This window comes from Dendropsophus ebraccatus, chromosome 7 (assembly GCF_027789765.1).
Source record: "Dendropsophus ebraccatus isolate aDenEbr1 chromosome 7, aDenEbr1.pat, whole genome shotgun sequence".
In the NCBI taxonomy this organism is placed as follows: Eukaryota; Metazoa; Chordata; class Amphibia; order Anura; family Hylidae; genus Dendropsophus; species Dendropsophus ebraccatus.
Genome location: NC_091460.1, coordinates 74125389 through 74137782, shown reverse-complemented (window position 1 = coordinate 74137782; position 12394 = coordinate 74125389). Strand labels below are relative to the sequence as shown.

The following is a 12394-nucleotide window of genomic DNA, read 5'->3' as shown; positions in this document are numbered from 1 at the left end:
CTGCCTCAGATTAGCTAATTAGCTAATAGCGGCGGTCCCGGGCTACACGGGGCACCCGGGACCGTGATGCTTCAAAACGGGTTCGTCGCGCGGCCCCGCTTTGAAGTGCTAATGAGGACATATGACGTACGTGTACGTCATATGACCTTAAGAGGTTAATAACTGACTTGTCTTTTTAAGTTACTAGACTGACCAGGGCTGGGGCATGACACCCCCTGACTACTTTAGCAGTTGTGGTAATTTTCCCAGTATCATGTCACTCACCACTTCTCCCCACCGCTTCTGTTCTGGCGACCATTTTTTTATTTTATTTGAATTATAATTTGATTTTAAGTTTGAATTAAAATTTGAGTTTGAATTTGAATTAGTTTAAATTTTGAATTTGTTTAAGTTTATATCCAGCAATAACATGGTATGAAAGGGACAATACAATCGTCCAATAAAAATAGCCGGATTATGGCTAGATTTAGCCTCACACCCTCATGCAGTTGTGCATGAGAGGCAAATCATTACAGTCTTCTTAAAAGGCCCTGGAATTTGAACGAATACACTTTTAATCCTTTAAAGAGTATCTAAGAGAAGGCAAATTTAAATTGAATTTGAATGAAAAACCACCCACTACTACCGCATCTACCAACCTGAATGATCCTGCCTGCTAAACAGTGACTTTTCCCACCATTTTCACTATCTGTTCCTTTTAGCTGTGGCGTGTATCTTGAAGATACAATAGATGACCTAATAGCACTGCAAAATAGCACTTAAATTTAAGTCGATTTGATTTGAAATTTGAAATTGAAGATTAAAAAAACAGCCAATAAAGTGGCCTTTACCGAGCTGCTGACTTCAGCCTTTTGAAACAGCTACAAAAGGAAAGGAAGGCAGATGACCCCACAGCAAGTTTATATCCACAAATTATATGGTTCGAAATGGACAACACAAGGATCCTAAATTAGGATCCACCATTTTCACTGTCTGTTCCTTTTAGCTGTTGCGTGTACCTTGGAGATACAATAGATGACCGGACATCCCTGCAAAATAGCACTTGAATTGAAGTCAATTTGATTTGAAATTTGAAATCAAAGATTAAAAAAACAGCCGATAAAGTGGCCTTTACTGAGCTGCTGACTTCTGCCTTTAAAACAGCTACAAAATGAAAGGAAGGCAGAGGACACCAACAACAAGTTTATATCCACATATTATATGAATCGAAATGGACAACACAAGGATCCTTATAGTAAATTATGCCTGACACAGCATGGCAGTGAGAACTCAGTAAACAAGGTAGATGACGCAGGCGTTTAACCTCCCAAAAGTTAGGCCTGACACAGCATTGCGGTGAGAACTCAGTAAACAGGTAGATGAGGCAGCAGTTGAACCTCCCAAAAATTATGCCTGACACTGCACTGATATGCCTGCACACGCTGGTAGTGGTTAGGCTGGTAGTGGTGGCTCCCCTGCTGATCCTGGCGTGGCACAGATTGCACACTACAGTCAGTCATCCGCAGATTCTTTAAAGAACTTCCAGACTTGCGAACATCTAGGCCTTGCCATGGGAGTTTGACTCTATGAAACAGTTGCTGATCTACTTGCTCTGGGCCCTGCTCCTCCCTCTGTCCACCCCTCTTCCTCTTCCAACCAGTCCTGTGGCTGAACTTGCCTCCCCCTCAGAAGCACTGTCTTCACTAGGCTTATCCACCCAGCTGGGGTCAGTCAACTCATCCTCATCCACCAGCTCTTCCTCCAAGCTGCACTACAGCTGCACTACAGATCACAGCAAGCCAAGAAAATATATTAGTAAGACTACTTTTGAAAGTAGTTTTATAGAGTCTGTGTGTAAGTGGTGCTATATGGTGTATGACACCTCTTACACAGAACAATGAGCAGTGAGGTTGGATATGGCTGCACTAACAAAAGAAAGCAATCCTGCAGACTGGCTGCAGATGACAACAGATACTGGTCAGACTAGTTTTTGAAGGTTGTCGTATAGAGTCTGTGTGTAAGTGGTGCTATAAGGTGTATGCCATCTCTTACACAGGACAATGAGCAGTGAGGTTGGATATGGTTGCACTAACAAAAGAATGAAACCCTGCAGACTGGCTGCAGATGACAACAGATACTGGTCAGACTAGTTTTTGGAGGTATTCGTATACAGCCTGTGTGTAAGTGGTAGTATATGGTGTATGCCACCTCATACACAGGACAATGAGCAGTGAGGTTGGATATGGCTGCACTAAAAAAGAAAGCAACTCTGCAAACTGGCTGCAGATGACAAAAGATACTGGTCAGACTAGCTTTTGGAGGTTGTCGTATAGAGTCCGTGTGTAAGTGGTGCTTTATGGTGTATGACACCTGTTACACAGGACAATGAGCAGTGAGGTTGGGTATGGCTGCACTGAAAAAGAAAGCAACCCTGCAGACTGGCTGCAAATGACAAAAGATAATGGTAAGACTAGTTTTTAGAGGTTGTCGTATAGAGTCTGTGTGTAAGTGGTACTTTATGGTGTATGACACCTCTTAAACAGGACAATGAGCAGTGAGGTTCTATGCAGCTGTACTACAAATCACAGCAATACAATGTACAAGAGCAGAAGCACCAGCCACAAAAAAATTAATGGTACTGAGGAATTCTTCAGGTCTGTATGCACCACCTGCTGTCCCCTTTCTGCCAGCAGTCGATCACCACAGTGTGCAGCTAAGATCGTGGTAGCTGCACTTCAAGTCCTAGAAAGCAGTCTAAAGTACTCAAAAAAAAAAAAAAAATTATCCCTGCCTACAGGAACGCTAATTCCCTTCCTAAAGCTCTCCCTGACAATCAGCAGCTCTGTCCCTAATCTCTTCCAGCATGCATGTGATCACCGCCGGCCCAGATTTTTATATGCCCGGGTCATCTGATCTAGCCAACCAATTGCTGCTATGGACATGTATGGATCGCACGTCTTCACATGCTGTACCAAAGAGTCTCCTGCATGTTGATTGACTGAGAAATTGCGCCCAAACTTGAAGGAAAGGATGATGCCATTTTCTCGAGTATCACAAGATGCTTGTGCGAGCAACAAGTATCTTTGAGTACCTTAATACTCAAACGAGTACCAAGCCGGGACGAATATGCTCGCTCACCACTATTCTTGACATTACTAAAGCATATTATCTATTTACCAATGCACTACTTTTTACTTATTTTGAGAGAGTAAGGTTTGGAGTTTTTTCTATTAGTTAATTAACATAAAAAATCACTCCTTTTTAAACTAAAGGTATCTATTATTTAAGAACTGTGTGAGACAAAACTAATAAAATGTGTTATGCCTAGTGCAATGCTTGAGGAGGTGAAGCAGATCATACAGTAGAAACTCTTTTCCTGTTGTTTTTCTTTAAAACATACCTGTCATAGTGAGGTGAGGGCTTTGATTTATTCAGAATAAAATAATTATTTTTGGGATGTGAAACCAATTGTCTGCATTTCAATGATTTCTTATGATTTGCTTTGGTTTAAGTCTGCCAAGACTGACATTACTGACAAGGGGGAAATATTACCGCCACACCACAACCTCTAACATCACCACAATATTGTTACTGATCAAATCATGTATACTAAGACCAATAAAACACAGCACCAGATCACAAGTAACAAATAATACCACCACATACTGACTAATACCACCACATACTGACTAATACCACCAAATACTGACTAATACCAATGCATAACAATTCCACCACATACTGACTAATACCGCTGCATACAATACTGCCGCATACTGACTAATATCACCACATACTGACTAACGTCACCGCTGCTACTGAATAAGATCCACTGTACACAGATCACTATTACCTCATACAATCATATAGAGGCAGACCCAGATGTACACAGGCTCTATACACATATACATTAAAGTGCAGTTATATCAAGTCACTCACAGGGGATGTCTTCTCTGATCAGTGTCGTTTTCATTTTCTTCTCCATCTGCCCTGGGCCATCATAAGAACTTCTCCAAACCACGAATCCAGAGAATCTGACAGACATATTAGGCTCCTCACTCTGGCACCATCCTGATCTCTCTACAAACTGCACATCTGTATTGGCCCGTTTATACCCTCATTTAGTGGGTAGGCTGACTCTATGTGATCCCCCTTATAGATGGGCCCCTTTGTTATCCCCCTTATAGATGTCCCCATGTGTAAGCCCCCTTATAGGTTTCCCCCTGTGTTAGCCCTCTTATAGATGTCCCCCTGTATCATCAACACTCTTATAGATTGCCCCCCTGTATTATCCCCCTTATAGATGGCTCCCTGTGTTATCCCCCTTATAGATGCCCCCTGTATTATCCCCCTTATAGATTCCCCCGTAATGTACCCCTTATAGATGTCCCCCTGTACTATCCCCCTTATAGATGCCCCCTTTGTTATCCCCCTTATAGATGCCCCCCTGTATTATCCCCCTTATAGATGCCCCCTCTGTATTATCCCCCTTATAGATGCCCCCTGTATTATCCCACTTATAGATGGCCCCCCCTGTGTTGTCCTCCTTATAGATGGCTCCTCTGTGTATTGCCTCTTATAGATGCCCTCCCTGTATTATTCCCCCTTATAGATGGCCCCTTTGTGTTATCCCCCTTATAGATGGTCCTGAACACTGATGCTGTCACCTGACTGGGTCAGGGCCCAGTCAGGTGACAGCATTGTTAAAGGGGCAGCACTGTTTCTGTCCGGGGGCCCTGCCATCCGAGAGTCAGTGTGTCCCTTGCGTGTCGGGCCGGGTCCTCAAATCTGCTGAAGATCTGCTGCAGATCCTGTATGTGTAAACACACCCTTAAGGTAGCATCATACATACCGTTTCGTAGCCAATTTCTATGCTGTGGATCCGCAGCGGATCTGCAGGAGATTTGATCTAAATAACTGAACACAACATCAAATCTGTACCATCAAATCTGCTACAGATCTCCTGCGGATCCTGTAGGTGTGAATGCACCCTAAAAGGGGTTGTTTAGTAGTGAATTTTTTTTTACCCTGTCTGACTTATAAAACAGAACTTATACTCATCTGCCCTCATCTACCGCTGCTGCACAAACAGTTCCCAGATACCACTGCCTGATGCTTTCTCCTTTCCTTTTACCATGCAGAGAATGCCCACAATAACTGTGTTGGATACCTATTGCAGTGATTGGCAGAGTGGGTATGGTTGATCTATCCCCTGAAAAATGCCTACACATTTTGTGTTTATACACCCTTACTCATTGCAATAAGTAAGGGAATATCAATGCAGTCAAAACACGTGTTTTTCTTTGGATAGTATCATTATATGTGCGTGTGCATGCACGTATGCAGTATTTATAATAATGACCACTCAGTGAAATTCTCCTTACAAATATGTAAGAATCACATAAACTATCAAATGGACAGAAGTTATTTAAAATAAAAGTGCCTGGAGTTGCTTTGGTAGATGGGGAGAATTTTTTTTTTAGAAGTTTCTATACCTATTGGCGTGAGAGGCCATTGGAGTATGAGTGGTAACCTGGCAACATGTGTCTTTTAAGTTCAAACTTAAACATGTACAATTACTTCCAACCAGGTTATACCTACACTACATCTCTGCTGCCATGTTTTCTTCTAACACGGACTTACAGTACTTATTTAATAGATGTTTTAAACACTGAGAAGAGAAAACTGACCCCAGAGGATATGTGTACATACTTGATTTAGCGATTAGGAGAAATGCTTGTGTTATGATAGTACTAAAACAATCTTACAAGAGTCTGCATATGTGTAGGCAGTGAACCATGAAACAAAACACTAAGCTAATTTATCATTCTGTACTTTTGTTAGCTACATGTCTTGTGAGAATTAGGGAATGTCTGGATACTTAGCTTTTATTCTCTTATCTGATATATTACAATTAAGTTATAAAACATGTCCACCTGAAGTATCATAGAGAAATGTCCAAAGTTGTAATTTGTGGGGTCTCTACAGCTGTCCAAAAAGCATTAGAATTAAGTAGTTACTGCATTTGTTAGTGCCCTATTTGCCCATACTGTACCTCCCAGTGGCGTCTCTGACAGGCCAAAAGAATATATTACAGTCTGTTTCAGATGCATAGCTGAAGGCTTATGGATCCTGGAGCAAAAATTACTCTTGGGTCCCCCTGCACATTGTATTTTATTAAATCATCTATATTGCCTGTATTTTTATCTCCTGAAGCAGCTTTTGAGTAAAAAAAACATAGTAACATAGTATATTTAGAACACAAGATTAGGGAAGAGCGAACTTTTGAAAAGTTCGGTTTGGTTCGATCCCCCGAACTTTCCGGAAGTTCGGGTTCTGACGAAACGAACCGAAAACGAACCTTGCAATAACGGCTGAATAATTGCAGCTACAATAGTGGGAGTGTGATAGGGTATAGTTTCGTCTAGTTGCAGTTGCTATTACAATGAAAAAAGTGGAAAAAATTAAAATGCAAAAATAGTGAAAAAAAAAAAAATAGCCGAGCCAACTCCCCTAATGGTTAATATATTTAATTAATAGAACATATTTTCGTTGTAATAAAGTCACTTTCGTTGTTCAATAATTTAATTAAAACGATTCCATCATTGTGCATCATTTTTTTTTTTTTTTTTTAAATAAATAAATAATTTAAAAAAAAACGCATAGGGTTCCCCCTATTTTCATAAACAGCCAGGTTAAAAACCAAGCAACAGCAGCCTGGTAACACCAGGGTGGGAAGAGCCATTGGTTTAGGCCCTCCCCTGCCTAAATATTACCAGCCTGCTGCCACCCCAGTCCAGGAGCGCCAATTTTGACGCTCCGGGACCACTGGCACCCGGCTCTTGGGTGCCACACTGTAAGCAGCGATCTGTAAAGATGCTGCATACTGTAAGGTGCACAACATCGCTCACAATGATGGGTGTTGTGCTTCTGTTTGTGTGTTTTTTGTGTGTTTCTCCCTTTTTGTTTTTCAGATATTGGTATCTAGTGGATTACGTCGGATTCGGTGGACTACGACGATGACCAGCGGTTGTTTGGATTTTTTTTTAAATAAAATGGTCAATGAGGGGTGTGGGGGTGTTTTTATTTGAATAAAAAAAAATTTCACTTGTGTCTTGTCTTTATTTCTTTACTTTATAGACTTAGTAGTGGAAGCCGTCTAATAGACGAAATCCATTACTAAATCGGGGCCTAGTGTTAGCCGGTATAAAATAATGTTATAAACTGAGACAGCACTTAAGTAAAGATGAAAAAATCTTGTGGCTTTATTCACACCCCTGCGACGTTTCGGCTATACACACAGGGCTCCCTGCTTTAGAAAGGCTAGTGTGTCCGGATGCCCGAGTTCAATCTGGTGAGGCGTGCACTGCTCTAATTTTAAATTTTTTGCCTTTTGTCAGTTTGTGCTGTTACCTATTTCACACAGCCGGTATAAAATGGCTAACACTAACCCCCCCATTATTACCCCAGTACCCAATGCCACCAGGGATACTGGGAAGAGCCGGGTGCCAGTGGTCCCGGAGCGTCAAAATTGGTGCTCCTGGACTGGGGCGGCAGCAGGCTGGTAAGATTTAGGCTGGGGAGGGCCTAAACCAATGGCTCTTCCCACCCCGGTGTTACCAGGCTGCTGTCGCTTGGTTTTTAACCCGTCTAGGTTATGAAAATAGGGGGAACCCTACGCGTTTTTTTTTTAAATTATTCATTTATTAAAAAAAAAAAAACGAGTAGGGTTCCCCCTATTTTCATAACCAGCCAGGTTAAAAACCAAGCGTCAGCAGCCTGGTAACACCAGGGTGGGAAGAGCCATTGGTTTAGGCCCTCCCCAGCCTAAATATTACCAGCCTGCTGCCGCCCCAGTCCAGGAGCACCAATTTTGATGCTCCGGGACCACTGGCACCCGGCTCTTCCCAGTACCCCTGGTGGCATTGGGTACTGGGGTAATAATGGGGGGTTAGTGTTAGCCATTTTATACCGGCTAACACTAGGCCCCAACTTAGTATTGGATTCCGTCTATTAGACGACTTCCACCACTAAGTCTATAAAGTAAAGAAATAAAGACAAGACACAAGTGAATTTTTTTTTTATTCAAATAAAAACAATCCCCACACCCCTCACCTGACCATTTTATTTAAAAAAAAAAAAAATCCAAACAACCGCTGGTCATCGACGTAGTCCACCGAATCCGACGTAATCCACAGGATACCGATATCTGAAAAACAAAAAGGGAGAAGCACACAAAAAACACACAAACAGAAGCACAACACCCATCATTGTGAGTGGTGTTGTGTACCTTACAGTATGCAGCATCAAAATCTGTTTTTGGAGAAAAGCAGCATTGATTGTTAATGTCATTGCAGGGGGTCTGTCCTCTGTACCCCCCTCCCCCCCGCCAATCTCCGTATCGGGGCCCCGTGGCTCTGTTATGAATAGAGCCGTGGGTACGGCCCAGCACTTTTCGGACTTGGTTATTTCCGTAGGAGATTGGCGGTGGCTACAGAAGTTTGAACCCCCCCCCCATACCTAAAGTTGGTTTGTTAGTATGTTAAGGATTTGACTCTGTATAGTCTGGAGGAAAGAAGGGAAGGGGGTGGGTGTATGATGCAAACCTATGTTACGTTATAAATATGTCAAAGGACTAAATAAGGTATAAGTGTGTTTTTAATAAAAAAAAAACTGTTATTAAGAACAAGGGAACATACTCTGAGGTTAGATGGGGGAAAGATCATAGGCTATATAAGAAAGGAGTAGTAGATGATTGAACCAAATTATCAGCAGTTGTAGTAGGTAAAACCACAATAACATAATTTAAATCTGCCTGGGTTAAAGATATATCTATCCTAAGATAACAAGAAAGGGAAACACTAAAAGGGCAGACTAGATGAAACAGCTGTTAATTTTTTTTCCGCCAACAATCTTCTATGTTCCTATGTTACAGTACCAAATGGTGAAGGCTGTGAAAATGAAACCTAAACAACAATGGTAGAATTGCAATTAAAAAAAAAGAAAAAAGGTTAAAGCTATTTAACACATTTTGTACATCCATTACGGTGACATTAAAGGAGTTTTCAAAGCAAATAATTCATGCACTGCCTCTCCATGCATTATTAAAATACATGAGGGTAAGTTTACCCCTCTGTGGCTTCTGCTATCAGATCTGGTCCCACTTAATCCTGTTTTCGCAGCTTATAAGGATGTCCTGCTCCTACATTTACCTTTATAAATTTATCAGTGGGGAGTGGAATGCCACTGCGCACTCATTATTGTATTAATTTATGGAGTGGCAGTATCTAAGGTTTTCCTGGAAAATCCCTTAAAAAAATTTAACCGTGTGTGGAATGAATGGCCTATGGCCTGTAGTAGGATGTGGTCACAACAGATACTGCGTGAAACAAAGTGGAAAATGGTACGAAGAAACCAGGACCTCTGTCCCAGCTGATCATGATTTTTGTGATATGTAGAACCTGACAGAAGCCTTACTTCTAAATTTGTTTCATACACCACAGGTCATTATACACGATATTAGCTGTTTCGTTCTATAATATACTTGTTTCTCATACTTTAGTTTGACATATTATACTTCTTTGGAATCATTTATCCTGCCAACATTTATACTACAACACCATTGAACACATTTATACAAGTTTTTAAATTACAGTAGCAGTTGTAGCTGTGACAGTATTTAATTAAAACTTGTTATTCTTAATGTAATTTTAAATTTGATATTAAAATGGTCCATGAACACTTCACTTACACCTCTATATTAAACACAGTCAATAAAATTTTGAATTTTTATTGTGCTGATGTAGAGGTAAAAATGATTTCACCTGAAAGAATTTTATGGTTTCTGTTGAGAAGAATATTAACCTGTTAAGAGTTTGTGTAGCGTTTAAATAAAATCTTATAGACACCCTAAACTGATATTCACAGTTCAATGACAATTACTTTATTTTTGGAATGGCTAATGAGCAATTGGGGCTTCACTTTATGTTTTTAATAAAAGATTGTCATACACATAGCTTAACCCTTTCAAGACCTGGGGTAATTGATACCTCAATGCCCAGCTCATTTTCTGACATCATGAGTGCCCGCCCCGCACACCCAGCCCCCCCCCCCACGTGCCTCTGTAGCCAGGAAGCCGGAAGCCTAAAGCTTTCGGTTTCCATGGCTACCATCGATGGACACTGAACAGAGAATTCTCCCTCTCTAGAGGGAGAATTTTCTGTTAGGAGCCCTATAGATTCAGCTCTGGTGCTGAGAGTTGCAGCGGGTCCCCGACTATCACTGATAGCCGGGACCTGTCGCAGATGACACAGGCGCAGCTCCTGCGTCTGTGTCATCCTGGATCATAAATGAATGTCACTGCTGCATCAGGCATAGGCTGCAGCGACATTGATTTACTGCCGAGCAGTAGGAGGGGGTTAATGTGTACATATAGAGGCTTATTGATGATGTGGGCAACACAATGTAACAAATAGTTATTATTATAGTTATTTTTTTATTCATTCATTTTTTAATAGCACCTTGAATACCTTGATTCCAGAGAGGTTAACATAGGAATCACAAAGTAAAATTAAGTAACAAATGACACAAATAGGCTATGTTCACACAACATAATTTTTCAGTAAAGATCGGCCGCACATTACATTGAAGTGAATGGCTAATTGATTTGCGGGCACACCTGACGGTGACCGCAACGCAATAGTAAAAAAAGAACGTTCCTCAATGCAGCCCGGCGGCCAGAAGTTTAACAACGCCTGTTGCTATGCAACATAGTGTAATCACAGCTATAAAGTAAATAAGAGACTGGTACATAAGGAGAAAAGACCATGCCTGCAAGGGCTTACAATCTACAAAGTGATTTAGACAGTATGTAAGCAGTGGTTCACAGTGTAGTGCAGAGGCAGGAGAGTTTTTGTAGGTTGTAGCCCATTCTGAATAAATTTGTTTTCAAATTTCTTCTGAAGGATGTGATTGTGGGTGAGAGCCGGATGTGTCAGCTTTATGAATTCCAAAGTATGACAGAAGCTCGGGTGCATGATCTACGCCACCAAGCATTGGTTCATGAGATGAGCAACAGAAAATACTAGGAAATTATTAGTAAAGAATATTTAGAAAGTTGCTTTGCTTTGCATAAAACAAATATATTCAAATGTAAAGATGCATCGACTTGAAATAATGGATATGAATATAGAGACAATTCCTTAATACAGTTTTTAAACCATTTTTTGCCATATTTTAGCGATATATATATATATATATATTAACCAGTAACATAACTACTTCACATGGACAGCACCCTCCACCATTTACTTTAATATAAGCTATTTAGTTGCTTATTTAGTAATACGTGATTGCATACTGTTTAATTTACCATGCTTCATTATGTATGTTGCTATTTCCCAATTGCATAGTTACCACATGGAACTACAGAAAATAATTACAGAAACACCAAAAACTTTGTAAACCTATGGGACCATTATCTAAAAAGCATGTTTTTCAAATATATAAAAAAAAAAAAATCACAATTTGCTTATGTTTCAGTCATGTATAAATATCACCCCAGAGTGTAAATAGTTTGTTCCACAGAACACTTTGTGAATTTAATGCAAGACTAGGGGGAATGTCAATAGAAATCTTTTACAATAATGTCTACTGCATATCAAAAAGAATTTACACATTAATGCATATAATATAGGACTTTTGAGGGAGTGGTTAATTTGAAAGCTGCTGGTAGAGTGTGTGAACATAGTATGTAGCAGTAGAATGCCCATAAAACTGGATGTTTTCGCTTCTCGGCCTTTTGGCTAAGATCAAGTGTAGTATCTGTTCTTAAGTGAGCAGAGAACCACACAGACGGCATGGGTAGAACGGTTGGCTGTGCGGCCTGAGCAGCCTTCCTAGTAGGTCATGCCCGTCTGGATCTGGCCATGAGGTTTCGAGGGGGTTGAGAGTCGAGGTGCAGAAGTGCCCTGGGAGTGGTGACCCCAGGGTGCCTGAACTCACTGGGTGTGGGACCCCAATTGAGGAATGGCACTGAGCACGCACTTCACATTCACACCCCTTTGAGCACACACCTCTAGTTTTCTGGCCTCTGGCTCTGTGAAAATTACGAGGAATTTTTATAGATCCGGCCAGATGTCCGGGCTGTTTTGCACAGCGCACGTCTGATTTATTTATTCTTTTTGTCACTGTGTGTTCACTTTCCACGTTTGTTTGTCACTAGGATCTTTCGGGTTGCGGTCGCCTTTTGGGGACCCCTCGGAGGTCTAGGGGAGGCATGTGTGGCCATCCGCGCTCCTTGCCTCCCTGCACCCCCGGTTCTCCTTCGGGAGTTACCACCTTTTGATTGAATGACGAACGGTGAGTGCCTGGGTTACGCTCAGGTACAAGCCGTAGTTGTTTACCGGTCTGCTCT

The 12394-nt window shown here is 41.2% G+C and overlaps 1 pseudogene; it reads left to right on the top strand.

Moving 5' to 3' along the window:
- Positions 1-11763: 11763 nt before the first annotated feature.
- On the top strand, positions 11764-11830 carry LOC138797925 (U2 spliceosomal RNA; annotated as a pseudogene).
- The last annotated feature ends 564 nt before the right edge of the window (positions 11831-12394 follow it).